The 18,467-nt window shown below is 44.8% G+C and overlaps 1 protein-coding gene across 4 annotated transcripts in view; it reads left to right on the forward strand.

The window, feature by feature from the left end:
• WIPF1 (WAS/WASL interacting protein family member 1) overlaps positions 1–18,467 on the forward strand; it is a 53,751-nt gene that overhangs the window by 7,107 nt on the left and 28,177 nt on the right. For 2 of the 4 annotated variants that reach the window (XM_025152191.3, NM_001012917.2), the window contains exon 2: positions 15,852–15,965. The exons of 1 other annotated variant lie outside the window; for it this stretch is intronic. The gene's annotated coding sequence lies outside the window, so the exon portion shown is untranslated. Of the gene's footprint in view, positions 1–12,652; positions 12,724–15,851; positions 15,966–18,467 lie in introns of those variants that run through there. One more of the 4 variants, XM_015289441.4, reaches the window with a different exon arrangement.

The following is an 18,467-nucleotide window of genomic DNA, read 5'->3' on the forward strand; positions in this document are numbered from 1 at the left end:
GTGTAGTTATATCTCGGAAATAAACTGTTAGTGTTCTATTGTGACTCCTTGCAAGTAGTATGCAGCTGCTGCTGTGCTGTGGGTGAAGTCTGAATGGGAAAGAGATGACATTTTTTCCAGTGGAATTAACTCCGGAGATGAGGGCTCTGACATGCTGTTGCTGCTCAGCCGTGCAGGCCTCACAGAGCAGCTGTGCTTGGGCCCCCTCCAGCGCAGGTCACTGCGGTGCAGCGCCTGTAAGCTGGGCCACGGGCAGCGAGGGAGCAGCTTCATCGAAATCTGAGATCAAAGGCATTCAGAATAGAAAGCTTCCTTGTTCCTGGAAGGAGATGGACAGGAAGCACAAGGAGCACTTTGAGAATCTGTTTTGTAACTCTAAACTCTGCTGTAACCCCTTTAGGAATCATCTGCATTCGGGTCCAATCACACACGAGTATGCTTTGGACTTCAAGTGCTCTGTATCATACCTTCTTAAACTACTGCTGTTGCAGAAGCAAAGTTCCCCATGTTTAAGCTGCCTCTGTGGCACCCGTGGTCTTTGCTCCTTCCCTGCATGTGTAGCTCCTGCCACTTCCCTCCTAGGGCTGAGCCTGGGTGAGCAGCACTGCTGGCTTCCGCGCATGTGTTCCCAGAGGGACCTCCTCTGAACTCTAGCATCTCTTCTGCAACAGAAACTTAAGGGAACTCTTTAATGGGAAGTAACATAGGCGCTAAGATAAATGCTCAAAGCAGCTTCAGCAAGCCCCACAGAGCTTGTGCATGTTTCCCTTGGGATAACGTCAGGAAGTGGGGTGATTCCCTCTTCCTACTCCTCCTTAGTGTTTTTGGTGAATGCTGTGCTTGAATACTGAGATCTGTCACTGTGAGGAACAGGCGGAGTGGAGCAGACTGCTGTCCCCCAGAATATATGGGACTAAGTGGCCTCAGAATATCTGAAAATGGCCTTAAAGTGTGAATAAAGGCTTCTAAAAGCAGAGTGAGTAGAGAAGCACAGTGTGGGGAAATGGCTTTGCCTGAAGTCTCATAGCAGCAGGTCAGTAATAGTGCTGGGGAAGGATCGTAAATCTCCTAGTGGGCTGGTGCCACTGCAGCTAAAAGATGCCATCTTTAAACACAACAACTTCTTGCCCTCTGCAGCTGCTTTCAGATCACTCAACAACAGAATACCAACCCCCCAAAACGTGTGTGTGTACATATATACATATATATGTATATATATACACTTAATCTCTCACTTAGAGGGATTTTTCTACTAACAGTTAATTACATTTTCTCAGGCAACACTGGGAGCACCAGATCTGGAAAAGAATTTGTGAAATAAAGACAGGAGCTGCAAAGGAAATTCTTAGTAAGCGATGTTATTCCCAGTTTGCTGCCTAACAATTAATCCCTTATTTTTGAGAGAGGACGAGAGCAGAGAAAGCTGTATGCCCGATTCAGGTTTGAATCTCTCTTTGTTTAAAGAAAGAAATCACTTGAAGAAAGGTGGTTGGTTTTGTTTTCCTAACGTGGAAGCTGAGGAAACAGATCGGCACTTTAGAGAGTATGACAGAAGACGTTAAGCAGTGAGTTAACTGCATCTGTGTTCCAAACCCAAATGCTCCAAACAAGGCGCCATTCACGTCTCCAGCTATAAGATTTATGCTGAATTCATTATGCTGCGTTTGAATTCTGTTGGGAGAAGAAAAAGAGAATCGTAGGAGATCTGTTAAAAATCCCTGTTCCCGTTTTGCTAGCTCGGTTTTAAAGAGATGAAGCAGGGTTCTCCTTTTCCAACTCCCTGTATTTGTCTAGCACTTACACAGGTCATCTGCTAATTATTAGCAGCTGTGAAGCTATTGAGTTACATAAGTATAGCTAGCAGTCAGCAGAGCCTTGCATCATTCTGCAGATCCGTCCATTGCTCGTTCACTGCAACAACAGATAGGTTTTGTAACTTGCTTGACACGGGTATCAAACTCTTAAAGAGAGCATCAGCAGGCACGGGAGGTCAGGAAATCCTTTAAGTCGTAGAATTGGGGCCCAATAATGTGCCGTTGTGTTGTCACAGCAGCGTGCTGTGCAGCTAGCACGTGTGGTGTTGGCAGGCTGTGGGGAGGGCTGTGTCAGGCTGATCCCCCGACAGCTGAGCTGCCTGCTGCACAGAGCGGGATTGTGCGGGCCCAGAGATGGGCAGTAGGAGCAGAGCAGGTGTGGGGGCTTTGGGGCACGTCACAGGTTAGTCACGCTCTAACGTGGCTGCATACAGCAGTCCTCCGTGTTAGAGAAGGCTTCTTTAAATAGGGAGGGTGCACAGCTGGGAATGTGAGGTTTCTCGGCCATGGAGCTGTCTCTGTGAAGGAGAGTGTGCTGGTGTGGGCAGCCCGAGGCTGGCAGAGCTGGGTTCTGCCTCTGGGTTTGTAACGCTGTCAGCACACCGCGGGATTTGGTTAGCAGCACGAGTTCCTTCCTGCAGGACCTTCAGGGAATACGAAAGACTTAAATCCTCTGCAGTTCTGGGTGTTAAGTCACACGCTGCGTAATGAGTGCTGTGATTTTGATTTCAGATTGCTCTTGCCTTTTCTCTGCTTTGCTGGTTGAAAGACCTCTGTAGGTCTTTCTGGGGCAGCCCTGCAGGGCCCGAGGATGCTGGTGCCAGCCAGGATTGTCCTTGTACAAGCAGCCTGGGCGGAACGGTGCCTGGTTTGTAACTAGCATCAGCTAGGTCACTTTATCACTATAGGTGATAAAAGGGAAGGACTTTCTTGGAGGAAGGGGAGGAATTCATTACTCTCTCCCCCTGCCTCCTACCTAGGAAATGCCTCTTAGAAAACAGCTAGTAATTTTCACTTACTGCGTGGAAGCCCTTTTGCATCAGCCATGCACTACTAAGCTCTGCTATCCTCCGTTTTCCCGTCTCATCGATCCTCCCACAGCAGTCGCTTCAGTCACTGCTCTCCTCAGGTCATGATTGGCCTAGCACATGAACAGCCTTAGTTGTGGCATTTCCTAAAGCTCATCCTCCCCTAGCTGCCTTGGGTTTGCATGGCCCGTGGCTTTCCGTTAGCCTCACCTCCTGGGCCCTTACCAGGCTCTCTAACTTGTGCCTCATCCCAGCTTTGCCTCTTTGCAGTGGAGTGTCTCCTGTTCTGTGCTGGGATGTCCCACATCTCCAGCAGTCCCTGCAAGAGCAGGGGAGTTCCTGCACAGTCTCTGCAGAACTGAATCCCAGCATGCCAGTCAGGCATGCTGGATACAAGCTGAACTTCGTGTCAGCCCCTACCAAGCCTGTTGTCATCATAACTGTTCCAGACCGGGGCAGATAGTGTTTTTACAAAGCACTTTGCTGCTATCTGAGAGCCTCCTCTGGACAAAGCAAGAGGCCCAGGGTATTTCCAAATGTTTGTTTGTTTTATATTTCCATGCAGGGAGAAAACAGATATAGAGGATTTTCTTCCTTACTTTCACATTTGAAGTTACTCGAGGCAGTTTTTAAAGGAAGTATGAAATGTAAACCATAAAGGGTGTTCTGTGTATGTTGAAAATAAACAAAGCCCTTGGTCGTGCACATAGTGAGTTTGCATGACTCAGTGTATTGACCTTTTTATCCGCATCTCCATTCAGTTGCATGCTCCTTGTTTGTTTTTTTTTTAAAGTCATATATCTTGCCTTAGATTCAGGACCTCTGAGATAGGGATGCATTTTCTGAATGTTCTGTAAAATGCATTTTTCTATTCCAATAGGATGAAATGAAATTCAAATGATAACAATATACTGGGAAGGAATATATACAAGTATGCCAGTGTTAGAGAATATAATTCATCTGAGGCTACTGAGGCAGCACCTACCAGAATATCATGTGTTCTGTCTGCAGATTACACTTTCAATTCACCCCAAAGTGAATTCAAAGTGAAGAATCTTCTTCTGAAAAGTTACTGCGTACTTACTCTTACTTGCCCCCTTACGAGAATCCAGAGCAATACTTTATTCCTTATCTTTTGTTTTTGATTTTCCTAGCAGGTCTTTGCAGGCTTGATATCTCCAAGACTTACTGTAGCTTTCTCTTTTCCATTCGTACATACGTTCGTGTGTGCTGATTGGAGTTGGAGGAAGGTGTTAGCTGCTATAGGGAACAAGAAAATGGGGTATTCCATAACTGACAAACTGGACAAGTTCCTCCTTTATTCTTCAAAAATGTGCCAGTTGTTTAGCAGAACACCCCTGATAATGCAAGTGAATTGCAGGGTAAAAGCCAGTTGGATGTCATCATCCACAGTACTTAAATGAGAACACTGAGGGACATTGTGCTTCCAGGGGAAAGAACTGTCATTGTTGTCTTCTGCTTTTTGTTACTTCAGAAGTTTGCCAGGAAAGTTTCCTCTTAGGAGCAATAACAGGGTTTACAGTTGCTTACAATAAAAGTGGTCTAACACCGCTCTTTGCTTAGGCTGGGAGCTTTTATTCCTCTTGCAGGCGTGTTTGCGCACTGTCTGTTTGCTAATCAGTGAGACTGATTAGGCATTAAAGAACTCGTGGCTGTGATGCTGTATACCATGGTGTTTAACAGCTCCCAAGGCCTTCCACTGTCAGCTATGCACAGAAGCAGATAAAAACACAATGGAAAAACCCTGCGAGAAGGGAAAGTAAGAAGAACATAGTGTATTTTTACCTTCTTCCTTTTATCTAGAGATAAGGAAGTGTCCCACTGCCATTTCATAGCTAAGCACAACTCTGTGCCCTAGGAAGTGAGGAGACCAAAAAACCCCACCAGTGAACTTGTGAAATGGCAGGCGGTGGCACTCCTTGGTCCCGTCGTGCCCCTGGTATGATGCGAGGTCACTGCAGGATGGCAGTGCTGGGACAGGACTGCCCTGGGAAGCATCAGGGCACCTCTTCCCTGGGCTCCACAGGCTCTTGTCCCTTTGGCATGTGTGTGGCGTTGCTCCCTCGGGCAGGAGTGGCTGCTTATTTTTGGAAATCAGGGTAACTTTCTTCCTGCTGCAAAGCTCCCGCAGCCTCAACATCTTTCTTCTAAGGGCCTGGGCTATCACTGTGGTTTGTGACTATTTGGAGGGGAAGAACTACTGTCTGCAGGCACACTTGATGCAACACGCCTCAGCTCTGTCCAGTCAAATTCGCATTTATAGTCTCACTTCTCTGTATTTAGTTCTGGAGTGTCCTGGTTCCTTTGTTTCTCAACAGAGCACGTGATCCTGGTAGCACTGGAGTTTTCTGTAATGCACACCAGTGCAGGATCTCCGACCCCGTCCCTAGCGAATCCTGCCTGATGTAAAATCAGGGACTTTTTAAAATTATTCTTAAGAATATAATTATGGAAGTAGTCTGAGTGTTCAGAGGTCTCCAAAACCAGCCTTCCCAAGAGCACTGCAGTGCACTAGCTTTCTCATTAGAAGTCGGGAGAACTGTCCCAGTTAGCAGCAAAAGGCCTGAAGTTAAATATGTCACCAAGTTTACCTAGCTCCTAACTGCTAACAGTGGAACCTGAAGCAGGAACAAACAGCCTGTGTAACAGCTGCCATAGCCAAGCCCCCGCTGGCAGCGCGGGAGGTGGCTGCAGCAGCACCTTTGAGCTCACGCAGCGTGCTGTGGTGCACAGCATCACCTCCCTGTGCTGCCTGATGTTCCTGCTCTGTGACAGGCTGGCTCTGCTGGGATGTGGCCCACAGGCAGGTGGCTCTACCAAAGCCATTAGAAGTGATTAAAAGTGCAGTTATAGCCTTCTGTGGGATTTCTGCTGTTTCAAGCCAGAACACTAAAGTGCTGCCCCAGCTTTTACTCTCAGCTAATGAACCTGGGGGCTTATCCTGACCTCCACGGTCAGGGCTTTAGAAACCCAGCTCATCTTAACGTGGTGAGCTGTGAGGACAGCTGGCATCCCCACGCCTGCTGTGAGGCAGAGGGGCTGCTTTGTGTCTGGTCAGTGCAGCCTCCTGACAGCAGCTGGGCTGCAGCAGTATGGGGAGACTAGTTTCTAGATCAGCGGTTTATCTCTAAGCCTGGTGAGTTGGGAATAAACATCAGTTTTCTATCAGTTTTTGTGTAGTGTAATTGTAGTAAGTTGATAGTCCTAGGTCTACAATGGTTCTTGCCCAAAACGGCATTGAGCAACTTCAGGCTTGAAGGCACTGTGGAGCAGCCAGGTGATGAACGTGGGTTGATGCTGCACCCTGATGGCTGTAGAATCACTGGGCACAGAGAGCTCTCCTGAATGCGGCCCCTGCAACTGCCCGTTGCATGTAAGTGAGGGGCAGCAGTAGTGCTGGCCTTCCTGAGCAAGCAGAGCTTCAGACTCAAGGCTCATCTCTGTGTGCCTCTCATGGAGCCTGAAATTCCCTGTTAGCTTGGCTAGTGCTCTCCTCATTCACAGTGATAAACTCCACTAATTCCTGGGGATAGCACAGATAGTTAAATGAAAGTATGGCAAGCGGTGGGTATACGCATTCATAAAGTGAGTCTACCTTTCTCCTGTTTATTCTTGGGTGAATATTCTTTTTTGGTCAATATTGATGAAAGGAAAATCCATGATCCCATCTTGTATACGATGTGACCTTGTTCTCCTTGCTTGGGCACAGCTGTGGTCATTATGGAGCTGCTGGCACTTGGACCTGTGCAAAGAGTAGCAAGTCTCATCCACTGCACAGCAGAGGGGCTGGTACCATTTTATAATCACCCAGCAAGTATGTACAGACTCTGATCTGCATCTATATTTGGCATCTAGAGGCTCCTGATGTGGAAAATACCGCCCATGGGAAAAATGCAAAAAATGGGCTGAAGTTCCTGCTTGTGAAGGCTTATTTAAAAAACAAACAACAAAACAAAGGAGCAGACATGAGCTTTGGGTAGGATGCTGCTACTGTGGCATCGTGTGCAGGTCTTTAGTCCACCGAAATAATGCCAGTAAGTACTCCTATATTGGCCTGATACGTGTTAGCTCACTTTCTGTTTTGTAGATCATCACAAATTTTCAGTGCTTCTATTTTGAGTGTTCAGAATGTAAAGGAGGAAATAAAGTAGATGAAAGTAGTAGACCTCTTTGAAAAATGAAACTCGTTGCTCAGATTCCATAACTGCACGTGTTGAACAAATAATAGAGAAAAAAGGGTCACGATTTACAATTAAAAATATTAGGCAAAAGCCCCCTAAGAAATCAAATGGTAAGAATTGAGAATTTAATAGCCATTTTTTTTTGCAAAATAATAGTTTAATTGTCATGTGTTTTTATAATCTGCAATTTATAGCTTAAGCTCCCATTCATGCAGGCACCTTTAGCTACAGATGTCAGATGCTTTCCATAGAGAAGTTCCCCACTTGAAGAGAAAATGTAGACCTGGTACAGAAGTAACACTTTGAGACTGTATGGCCACGTCAGGTGGAAACCAGGTCTCATCAAAAAATGCTGCTTCTGTGCCTTTAAAATGTGTGGCTGTTGTAGTAGATCATGATTTCTAAGGTGCGGATTTATTTTGCTTTGTACCCCTGTGTGTGTGTGTGCGCACGTGCACAAATGCTGACGGGAAGTTGAGTATAAAGTATTACTCAATTTAACTGTGGTTTTTAAAACAGTATTTTCTACTGAAATAACCAAGTATATAAAAACTCTTCATCATACGGTTCATACCTGAAGCTTCATAAACTTTGACGTTCATGCTAATAGCTGAAGACAAATTGCTCAATAATAAATATCTTATAATATCACCGTCATAGCAATGCTCGTATATTGAGAAAGATAATTAGACAGTAGGCATGCCTCTGCTGAGGTGTAATACGTTGTTTGGAAAAATGGCTAGACAGCTTTAACTGGGCAAAAATAGTTGAAAATACTCTTTGGAAAGACAGCAAATGTTTTCTGTTTGTGTGTCTGTTGTGTAATCTCGTATTCTTTGATCAAGTCCAAGGGAAGCCATGTCTCAAGGTTGCTGTGTAAAAAGGCCACGGACTGAGAAACGAGGTGTTATGTGAAATCGAGTATTACAAGCAGCCAGCAGTAACCTTCCTTTTAATAGAAGTTTGTTTGCTTGTTTTTGTTCCTGTGAACAAACGAGTTATTTGAATGCTCTGTAGTGATGTGAAGAAACTTCTACAAAATAGTTATCTTCTTGCGAATGTATCTTGTGATTGTTTTATCCTAATTAAGGAAGCAGCGTAGGACTCTTCCTCAGGAGTCTGTTAATATCAGTACTGCCAGGGGCAGGGGGGGCCGGGCAAGCAAATCACTTTGAGAGCACGGTTTGTCAGTTCAGGAGTTCTCACTCAAGTCAAGAAATCAGTAGGCGTTTCTAGGCGTGTTGTGTTTTCTTAGTGATGGCTTTTATTTACCTGGCTGTCTTCTGAAAGGGTAATCTGTGACAAACAAGGGCAATAGCTGAATATGTAGCATCTCTCACACACAGCTGTTAGTTTTGTGTGGACTTGAGAACAAGAGCAGAAAAGAGAATAATTTTGAACTTCCCTACTTTTTCAGATTCCTCTTCAAAATTGCTAATACATCACAGTAAGGAAGTGTTGTTCTTTGTTAGTCACGTGGTAATGGCATTTTAATACCTCAAATGACAGCTGAAATCAGATTTTGGGTGAGACAAGATAAAAATCTTTTCTAAGACTGTTCCTTGCAGCAGTGGGCTAAGAAGAGAAGAGAATCCACTTAAAAAGCAAGTGCTTAAAGAAAAGTAGAATCATTTCTAATTGTGCTGCTAGTTTGCTTGCCTTTGCACCTGTCCTCTAGGTGTAATGGTCATTAAAACCCAGTACCGTAGCTGGTTGGAAACCTGTAAAGATGACATAGGAAGTATTTTTTCCTGTATTCGGAAGAAGGGAGTTTCTTTACATTAAGGTTTTTGTCCCAGAGTTTGTTGTTTCTGGTTTTAGACAGGACGGGAGCAGTGCGAGAAGCCTTCATCTTCCCCACTGATGGCTGTGGAGAGGGAGGTTTTGGCGGTAAGATTTTGTTCATGTCCCAGATGAAGGTCAAGATAGTCCTTTTTTTTTTTTTAATCTGATAAGATTCCTCCATCATCATTACCTCCAAGGAACACGCTAATATTCCGTAGTTCTGAAGAGGCATAGTGGGCACCATTAATTATTTACGTCTCTTTGCGAAGTCACGCTGATGCCACCAGGATAGCGAGCTCTATATCACACATGCTCTAATTCACCCTAAACACCCACTGTTTACTAATCTTCAGCCCCCGTCTGTGCTGATAATGAGGAAGAGGAAATGGAAACAGCAGGGATTACATGCTACTGAGAAGTCCCAGTTTCCATGCCTCGTTGTAATTCTTTCAACAAACTCTTGCTGACTGTGCTCCTGCTTTGAAGTTTGAACACCTCTGTGTTACTGCTGAGCTCTTGTGATTTGGCAAGCAGATTTGGGACTTTTGTAGTTGTTTTAGCAGCTCCATATGACTGTGTACTCTTTTGCTCACAGGTGTTTTGCCCACTCAAGGTCAGGAGCAGTACAGGTTGTATTGCCCAGTCATGGGATGTTAATAGCTTGTATTTGCTGGTGACAGGTACCAGATGGAAAACATTCTTCACAGTACCCGCTGTTGTGTGTGTGTGTGTGTGTATGTGTGTGTGTGTGTGTGTGTGTGTGTGTGTGTGCAGATATGGCCGTATCAGTGAGGGAGGTGAGATTCCGTATAACAAAGAGTGCCCATTTTTGTAAGGCCAGTGATGAATATGAGTTTGAATCGTGGCGTTCAGCATGCTCCATTAGCCTGTATCACCTGGACAGGAATCATCAAATGTATTGAGATGTAGCTATGCATGTTTCTAGTTTAAGCCCAAAATTTCAGAGCCCGTGGTTGCTTTCTAAACCCTATAGCTGGCACAGAACAGCAAATTGTATGTGTAAAAGGCCCTACAGCCACAACCATTAGCACCCTGGTGTAGTTCATCTGTCAGCTCACTGTGCAACTTATTATTGCTGCTGGGGTGGTCCTCTTTGGTGAATCAAACACTGTTTGATTCAGTCACAAGTGACGGGGAGTCAATTTAGGGTCTTAAAAACAACTTTTGCCATTTACAATGTTATGGGTGCATCTTCATTGGTCACCCACATATGCAAAAGGAAGAGGCTCAGGTGGACTTTCAGAAGATAAGGTGGTTTTGTTTTGGGTGTACACGAGGTGTGATCCAGCATCAGTTACAAGCAGTTGGCTTACCACCTAATACAGCTACCAAAAATCCCAGAAGGGCTACAGTCCTCCAAAAGGTGCCAGTCAACAGATTGCTCATCTGTGACAAGGACAGGAAAGTAAATGGCCAATGAACAGAGGACTTCAGATGCCTCCCTTCCTGTTGCAGTGTTCTGTGGTCAGAGCTGACAGATCGTTTGGTGTTCTTGGTGGCCCAGGCACTGAGAAGCTTACCAGAACAGGCCTTGTGGGGGCTGTGTGGGCTTGGCAAATCCCCAGGTATCACAGACCTGCCACGTGCAGCCCCAGTGAAGACCGTGGAGCCACACTGAGGTGCTCTGGCTGAAGTGAAGCCCTCAAAGGTCACTTTGGGCATGGCTTAAAAAGGAGATGGCTAGGACTTGCTCACTGAGCAAATGCCTTCTCTACATCTTGAACAAGGTGGAGAGGCATATCCAGGGGGTTATAGGACTACATTTTCTCCATCAGAGGCTCCAAGCACTGCTGTGGCATGGTGCAGTATGTGTCATGATCCTCATGTGGTGTTAACAGGTTAAACGTGATTTTGTAAACACAGGCCCTTGAAAAAAAGAGCAATAAACTGTCTCTTGTCAGTGACAACTGTTAGCCCAGGAGCTGCTGGGCGAGCAGCTGAAGACAAGTACAATGAGGCAGTGTGTTGTGAACAAACACAGTGACTTCCTGAACTCTTCAACTTCCCCTCTGTGCCTCTGAAGTGTAGGGTCCAGCATATAATGGCTCTGCGTGCTCAGCGCCAGAATGTGCTTAAGCTGTGTGCATCTCGCAGCGCTCTCGAGTGCCTTCCAGTGTAAATAATACCCTGATCTCTCTTTGACCAGTTGGCCCAAGGTTGTAAATCAGGGCAGAGCAGGTGCATCTGTGGACACGTGTGTACATGCACTCGGACTGCAACCACTGGAGCTCAGAGGTGCACGCACAAGTAAGCTTCTGTGTGCCCAGAAAGTCTCACATGGGAGCACCCATCTCGTGGAATCGTCCTTCTTTCACTCGTGTATTTCCTTTTGTGTGGCTCTCTCCTGCGTATTTGCATTTAGAATGCATATGTCATTTATTAGGCAGATGTGATTTGTGCAATATGTAGCTGCAGCAGTTCCTTAAATTTGAGAGGCTTGTACTGGTTCTACCTTGTTATGCTAGACAGAGTTTTTCCTTTCTGGAGCTCGTCTCTCCACATTCATCTGTGTCTTCTGTGGTTTCTGCCAGCTTGCAGGGAAGTTAGAATTGTCCTTGTCTGGTTGTTGTAGCACAAGTGCACAACTTGGCAGTCCATGAAGTCCTGCTGCTTGTTGCTGCCTCTTTGCCACAGCTTGCTCCTCCCACTTCTCTGCGGGGAGGATTCCTGCAAGCCGTTCCCTCTCATTTTTCCATCAGAACTAGTCAGATTAACCACAGATAGAAGGAATTGGAGCTCATTTGACTGGTTTGGTTGAAGCAAGAAGCCTGTGGGGGGCGGGCCAGGAGGTGACCCCTGGGTGGTGGTAACTGGAGGCTGTTTACAACAACCTGGTCTTCATCTGGCACAGTTCAATTTAGATGACATTTTTAGTGGAAATCTCTTCATGTACTTAGAAATTGTGTAAAATGCACCAGACAGCATGCACAGAAGTATCCTATGTTGGTTTGCTCTGGGCTTCTCTGTGAGCTGTGAGCTTGCGCTGCAACCTGGTAACATGGCAGCCAGCTTTGTGCCAGCAGTTGTTCCCTGCTGACTGACAGCAATGATACCAGGGGTTAAAAAAGAAAAATCAAAAGGTCTAAATCAATTTCTGAAGGCTAGATCAGTTCCTTGATCTGCTTCATCTGCTAAAATACCAGCTATTGCCTAACTCTGTAAGCATACTCATCTGATCCATGGCTTTACCATCCATCCTTTCATGACCTATATTCAGGCCCATTTGTCCCCTCCTTAGATGACAGTATGTGGACACATACTGCTCAGAAGAGAACTTTGGCTCTTCCAAAGTCACAAACCCTTTCCCTTAGGACTGAAACTCCTGTGAAAATTGTTTGCCATGTTCTAATGAAAAGTATTTCTAAAAATTGACACTAACTACAGATATTCAAAGTAGATACATCCATACTTTACCCCTTCGACAGCTTGGTAAATGATTGCCTTGGACTACAGTTTCCCATGCATGCCGTGTAATTACATTCTCCACTGTTGCATTTTTTTTCCTCTTTAAAAAGAGAGAGGCGGGAATTGAACATACTGTAATAGAATCACATGTAGGATTTGGTATTAATACACAAAAGTAGCACAGAAAGGGCCATTGAATCGTTTAGTGACTCAGAAGGAAACGGAGGAGGGCTCTTTCTGCATATGCAGAAATGTCAGTGGTTCAACACTGACATGTCATGGGAGCAGGAGGCTCTTAAACATGCTGTAGGAGACAACTTCTTCATTGGGTTTTAAAAAGTAAATGAAGCAAGTCTAGCAAGGTGCGGTGAGGAAGCGTAGGGTCATGTGCTGCTCTACAGGAAACGAGATCGAAGCGACTGGGGAAGTTCAGAGCTCCGTGACCTCCACCAAATGCAAATAGCACAGGTTAGTCTTTTTAAAATGCCTTTTAACCATCCTAAGGGAGAGGGGAGGGGGTCCACGTGTGGATTTACGCTGTTTTGGTGGAGTGGGGAGCTAAGAAGCTATTAGCGTGGCACTCCTGCTAGCAGCTAGCGGGCAAGGTGGGCTTTGCAGCAGGGCCTCACAGAAGCAAAAATAGGAAGAAGGTTTTCTGTGAGTTTGTGAGAAGCTGGGAGCCTGCCTTGCTGTTTGATGGCAGCATGGAGCTGAATCCTGGTAGAAATAAAAAGAATGCCTCTGGCCTTTCAAAGACTTTGAAATCAGCAGATGACTGGTTGTTTATTTTTTTTTAAATAGGTTAATACTTTTCATTATAGCAGGAACTTAGTTCATTTTGGCTGGTACTGAGTTTATAGCTGTCCTATTTGATTTTTTCTGATGTAGTCTCTTTTTAAAGCGTTTTCTCATTCTTTGTGATATCTGCTGAGGAGTTCCATCTCAGCCTTGCTGTGCTGGAGGCTTTTTGGCCTGGGAGCCTCCTGTGTTGGGCAGGAAATGCCCTGGTTTGGCGCTGCAGCACTTGGAGCTCTCACAGCGAGCACATTGGGAGGGGATGTACATCTTGTATCCCTATGCAAAAACACATTCATTATTTTTAAATATTAATAAAAAATCGTGATTAATTAAAATTGCTGAATGTGAAGTTGAAGTGAAGGTTAAAAAGAAGATAAGCTTCAGGATGACAAAATGTAGAGTATTTTAGTAGTACTTCACAGAGTCTGAAATAAACCTTGTGGTGGAGGTTTAGCTAAGTTTACTACGCAGTTCTCCATCTCTATCATTCTGATGGGAGGGATCCCTGGAAATGAATAGAAGACGGAAATCTTTCCTCTTGTGCTTTCGAACTACAGCAAAAAACATGGTTCTTCATCATGTGAGGCTGGTTAGACTGGCTGTTGCCTGGGTTTCATGGGTGCTATAGCGATCATAGTGATCATAATATGGGATGAGCCCTGTGGGGATGGATCCCAGAGGTGAGAACCCCCTCCCAGCCTGGTGCAGATGCACATGCTCCTTGCAGAGCATGGGGGCGGAGGAAGTGGCACAGGATGTGCATGTAGCCCACATCAGGGACAAAGATGCTGTTACTTGGAAATTGCAGGGCCTGGTGTCTGGGTAGCCTCGTGGAGCTTGCTGTTAAGTTTTGAGCTTTAGAGTTTTGCAAGCAGCAGTCTCTGGCCTTTGCTGGGCCCCTCTGCTTCTGCGAATCTAGCATGATTTGTAAAGAGTACCACAGTTCTGTCCCAAAGCTGTCTTTCTGCTCTATTAAGATTTCTAATCTTCAGCTCTGTATTACTAAGAATGTAATTTAAAACCAATTTAATAAAATCCCACAGCAGACGTTTTAATTTCAACTTAATCCTGCTTTTTAGTGGCTCATCTCGTACAGATTAGGAGTTGTTTTAAACTATGTACAATGGCTTGTAAGTAACATATCTGACCTTCCACACCGTGGTTCATACCAGGTATTTTAAACTGAATTCAAAAGGAGACTGGTACACTTGTCTAAACGAAGAAAGCCCCAGCTTCTCCCCTTGTACCAAGAGCAAGCCCAGCCAGCACTGCAAGAGGGAGAGGGCATAGGAGAGGGGGCTCCTGATGGGCCCCCTGCACCAGCTTGTGTTAGGAAAATCAGGGCAAGAACGTTTCTTTCCCAAACAAATGAAAAAGGAGATCTGCAAGAAGAGAAGAGGGGATAAGGAGTACAGGCTGAACAAAAGGAAGTAAATATGGGTTGGAATGGGAGAGAAGGAAACCAAATGAAGAAAGCAGTAAAAAATGGAACCAGATGGGGATGTGTTCTGTACTCGGGAAAATAAAACTGTTCTTTCACTGAAGTTCAGAAGGAAAGGGGAATGTGTGTGTGTGTGCACGTGTTCATAACATCTACAGAAGAAACATTCCTTTTTCTGTATGTTGTTGTTTTTTTTTTTAATGATTTATTTTGGTTTCTTTCCCTTGGGCGGTGTTAGTGTAAAACTTAGTAATTCTGAGATAGTTGATTTCATCTAACTGAAGCTTTAAAGTTCCCTTAGATCTGCAAATAAACAGAACAAACAGCACTCATGATGCCACTTTAATCACCAGCCAGCTTTGCTCCCCTTCAGCTGCTGGGCTGCAGTGCACTGTTGGCTTCGTGTCCGTGGCGCACGTGGGCCCACAGCACTGCCTTGTCCTTCTCTGCAGAAGGGAAAGTATGAGTTAAGGTGTGCAACGCCAGCACATGCAAACCCAAACCGTAATGGCAGCTTTTAGCAGGCTCCCCGTGTGGGTTTCATTTCACCGCACAGTGTAGGCATGAGTTTCATACCAGTGAGGAATTGGAGTCTGGAGACTTTGATCTCAAAAAGTAAGTAAATCCATAAAACGCTGAGCAGTTACTGTTCTTATACTTTCCTTTAAATTGACTGGGTTGTTAAAGGTGTTTTGCTGTTTATTATTAAGTACCTTAGATGGACAAGAGTGTCTTTTGCTACAACATCATTTGCAGTACATTCCACAGGCATCTTGCCGGCCATCCCCTCCTCCCTCCCCCTCACTTGAATGGAAGTTCTGCAAATCATTTCTGTAGTTAGCTGTTAAAACCATCCTGAGGTTGAAGGAGGTTGCTTTTACTTTTATTTAGCTGTTTTGTTTCAGCTTTTGCATGCATTTTTTTACTACCTTAAACTGTAGAAGCTACTTCCTTACAATGTTGGTTGACAAACCACGGCTGTTTTAAGAGGAGCAGTAGGTAACTCCAATCTTCCCACCATATCCATCCACGTATGTTTTTAGGCTTTTCTGCTTTCATTCCAGCATTTATAGTGGCTTTTACAATGCTCCATAGAAGTCAAGACAATTATCTCAGATTTGTTTGAAAACAAATTGCGCCTTTTTGCTTCAGGAACTGATATGGAGAGCACAGTCAGTGTATTTTCCTTTTATTTTCCTCTTTAGATGGAGTCAGCTTCCACTTGAGATGCTGCCAGCTCTCATGCAGAGTTTATACCTACACAGAGAAATGCCCAGCAGAAATGTACCCAGGCTTCATGGTCCCCACCATTTGCGATTAATAATGTTATGGGTGTTTTGTTTTTTCTTCCTTGCAGGAATGTGCAGCCTGGGAAATGTTCCTGCGATCTAATTAGCTTCAGCAGGTGCATTCTGGAGTGAATTTGTCAGGCCTCGTGTTCTGCCCAAGCACCTCTCCAGCTGCTGAGGAGGTACAGAGCCCTGGGGTCTGCATGGGGAGGAGTGGGGAAGTGTTACTCTGTGATTAGTGGTGCGGGAAACAAACAGGTCTCCAGCATGTGTAATCTCCAGGCTGTGAAATGCCTATAACAGTCAGAAGGCATAGAACCATCTCATAAGTACTACTAAAAGTGTCTGCTTATAATGTGTTAATTGCAAAATTTCTTTTTTTGCAAAGGTCATTTTTTTGCATGGTAGAATTAATGGCAGTGCCATTTTACCAGTGTGATCCCATGTGACACACCTTTCCTAATGTCAGATTGAAGTGCCTTGGGTTATTCCAATTTTCCACCAAATCCACAAGCTTTTAACACATCTGGTGCTTTTCATTCATTCAGTCACACAGGGTTAGCAGTGGAAGGTTTTAAGGCTTCACGGGTGGGACTGCTGATGGGTGATACGGTTTGATCAGGCACTGTGAATCTGTAGTTGTCCTCATCTAGAGAAAATAGCGTTACATTTGAAATCTGCACACTGAAGGCTGGGATTGGGATACTGAGGAAAATTTCACTAGCCCCACGGCTAACAAAGTGCTAGAATAGATGACTGGAGGGTATTGCAGAATTTCTATCACTGGAGATTAAGAAGAGAAACAAATACCTGCCAGGAGTGGTGCTATGGCTCAGAGGAAGAGGAAGGATATATGTTCCCTCTTCCAGCCTGTATTTCTGTTTCCTTGTTGGCAACTTCATATTTTGCTGGTTATTGATGAAAGCTGCTTAGTTATTTTAAAGACAATGAACGTTGAATCATATGCATGATGCAGTATATCCCATGCGCCACTTTCCAGGGAAGGCAGGTGTCATGCTGCTCCTGAGTTTCTTGATTTTGCTCTTTTCACTGTAGCAACGCTAGCTAAAGTGAGTTTGTTGTGTACTGTGAGAGAGTATAGAGTTATCACTAGCAGCTGACAAGGTCTGCTCCTGGTGTGAAAGGGAGACCTGAAAAGCTAGGCTGTGCTGCTTTCTTGAGTGAAAGACAGAGAACAGCTAATTTCTATCATGGATCTCAAAACTCTGGTACTAATGGTGAACTTAATTATCACGCTGGCTGTGTAAAACCAGTTCGGTCTGTTGATCAGAATTTCCTAGTGGCAGGTTTTGATGGATCAGGGCTCACCTGAAGCAGCACTGGGCTGCAGGCTTGGCTCACATAACAGGCACCTTGACAGATACAAGGGAAAATGGTGATCCTTGCAAAATCACTTGTTTGAGGATTGCCAGTCATCAGGACTGCAGCTGAAGACAGAATGTAGGCTTTAAGAGAGCAATAATGTCTTATGACCTGATAAAACCAACACAAAGCTTCCTTCCAGCTGTGGATTTGATCCAGATACAAAAGCTTGCAGGGTTTCTACATATGAGTTCTGAAAAATCATTCTTTTTGCTAGAAGCTTACAGCCTCAGATTTGCAGTGATTCTTAACTCTACATTTAATTGCTAATTCTGGTTTTGGAAAACGAGATGTTAGGAGTATTATTTCAATCTGCCATGTGCTAAACGTAGTTTCCAAACTTACTTAAACCCCGTTTGGTTTTGCCCCACGTAGCTGACCAAACTGTTCAGACAGGTTGAACAGAGTTTCAGCTATGTTTTAAAGGATTCAGCAAGTGTGATGCTAACTTTAGCTACGGTTTAACAGCTGGGACAGCCATTCTTGTTAAAAGAAATTGAAGGGGAAATTGGCTGCCAACCCCAAATACCTGCTGTGTCAGGGCAGCTGCCCTGTGCAGACCAGCCTGAATCTTTTTCCGCTGTGCTTTTGGTAGATCGGCATAAATGAAGATGAGTTTGAACAGTCACATGGAATAAGAGGGACCTGCCAATTAAGTGTGTGCTAAAAAGGAAATGCAAGTGTTGAATGGGTACTATGTGGCCGCTCTTGGTTTTGTGGGGATGTTTTTTTTCGCAGGGGTGGTATGCCATGTATACCTTTTCTAGCACCGAACTACTACTTTTTATACCAAAAAAACCTGCATTCTGAATACCATCAGGAGCTTGGCTAGATCTGCTCTCTGGCACAGAGGCAAATTATCTCCAAAATCAGATGCTCCTTGGGCATCCTGCATGGGGAGGATATATGCACAGTCAGCTAGATGTGATCCTGCCAGTGATGTTACTGTAGCGTGACACATTGCCTTGGAACACCTTGCTGTATGAGAAGACTTGTTTGTTGAAAGTCCGGGAAAATTGATGGAGTATAAATAAGAAAAATAAAATGCAGAGAGCAGAATGAAATTGCTTTTGTTTAACTGTCAGTGACTCAGTCAGAGACTCTGCTTTAATGTGTGGGATCTACCAGCTTTGGAGTATGGCTTGAGCCACGGCAATAGGAGCAGGACAGCCAGGGTTGCCACAGCACATGGTCTGGTTGCATGGTTTCCTTCTGAGAAGGGTGCTGTAGAACACGCTCCCTCTTCGTTTAGGGGAAGATTGGCTAGCAGTTGCTGTTAATCCATGGAAGACATTGGCCTG

This window comes from Gallus gallus, chromosome 7 (genome assembly GCF_016699485.2).
Source record: "Gallus gallus isolate bGalGal1 chromosome 7, bGalGal1.mat.broiler.GRCg7b, whole genome shotgun sequence".
NCBI lineage: Eukaryota > Metazoa > Chordata > Aves > Galliformes > Phasianidae > Gallus > Gallus gallus.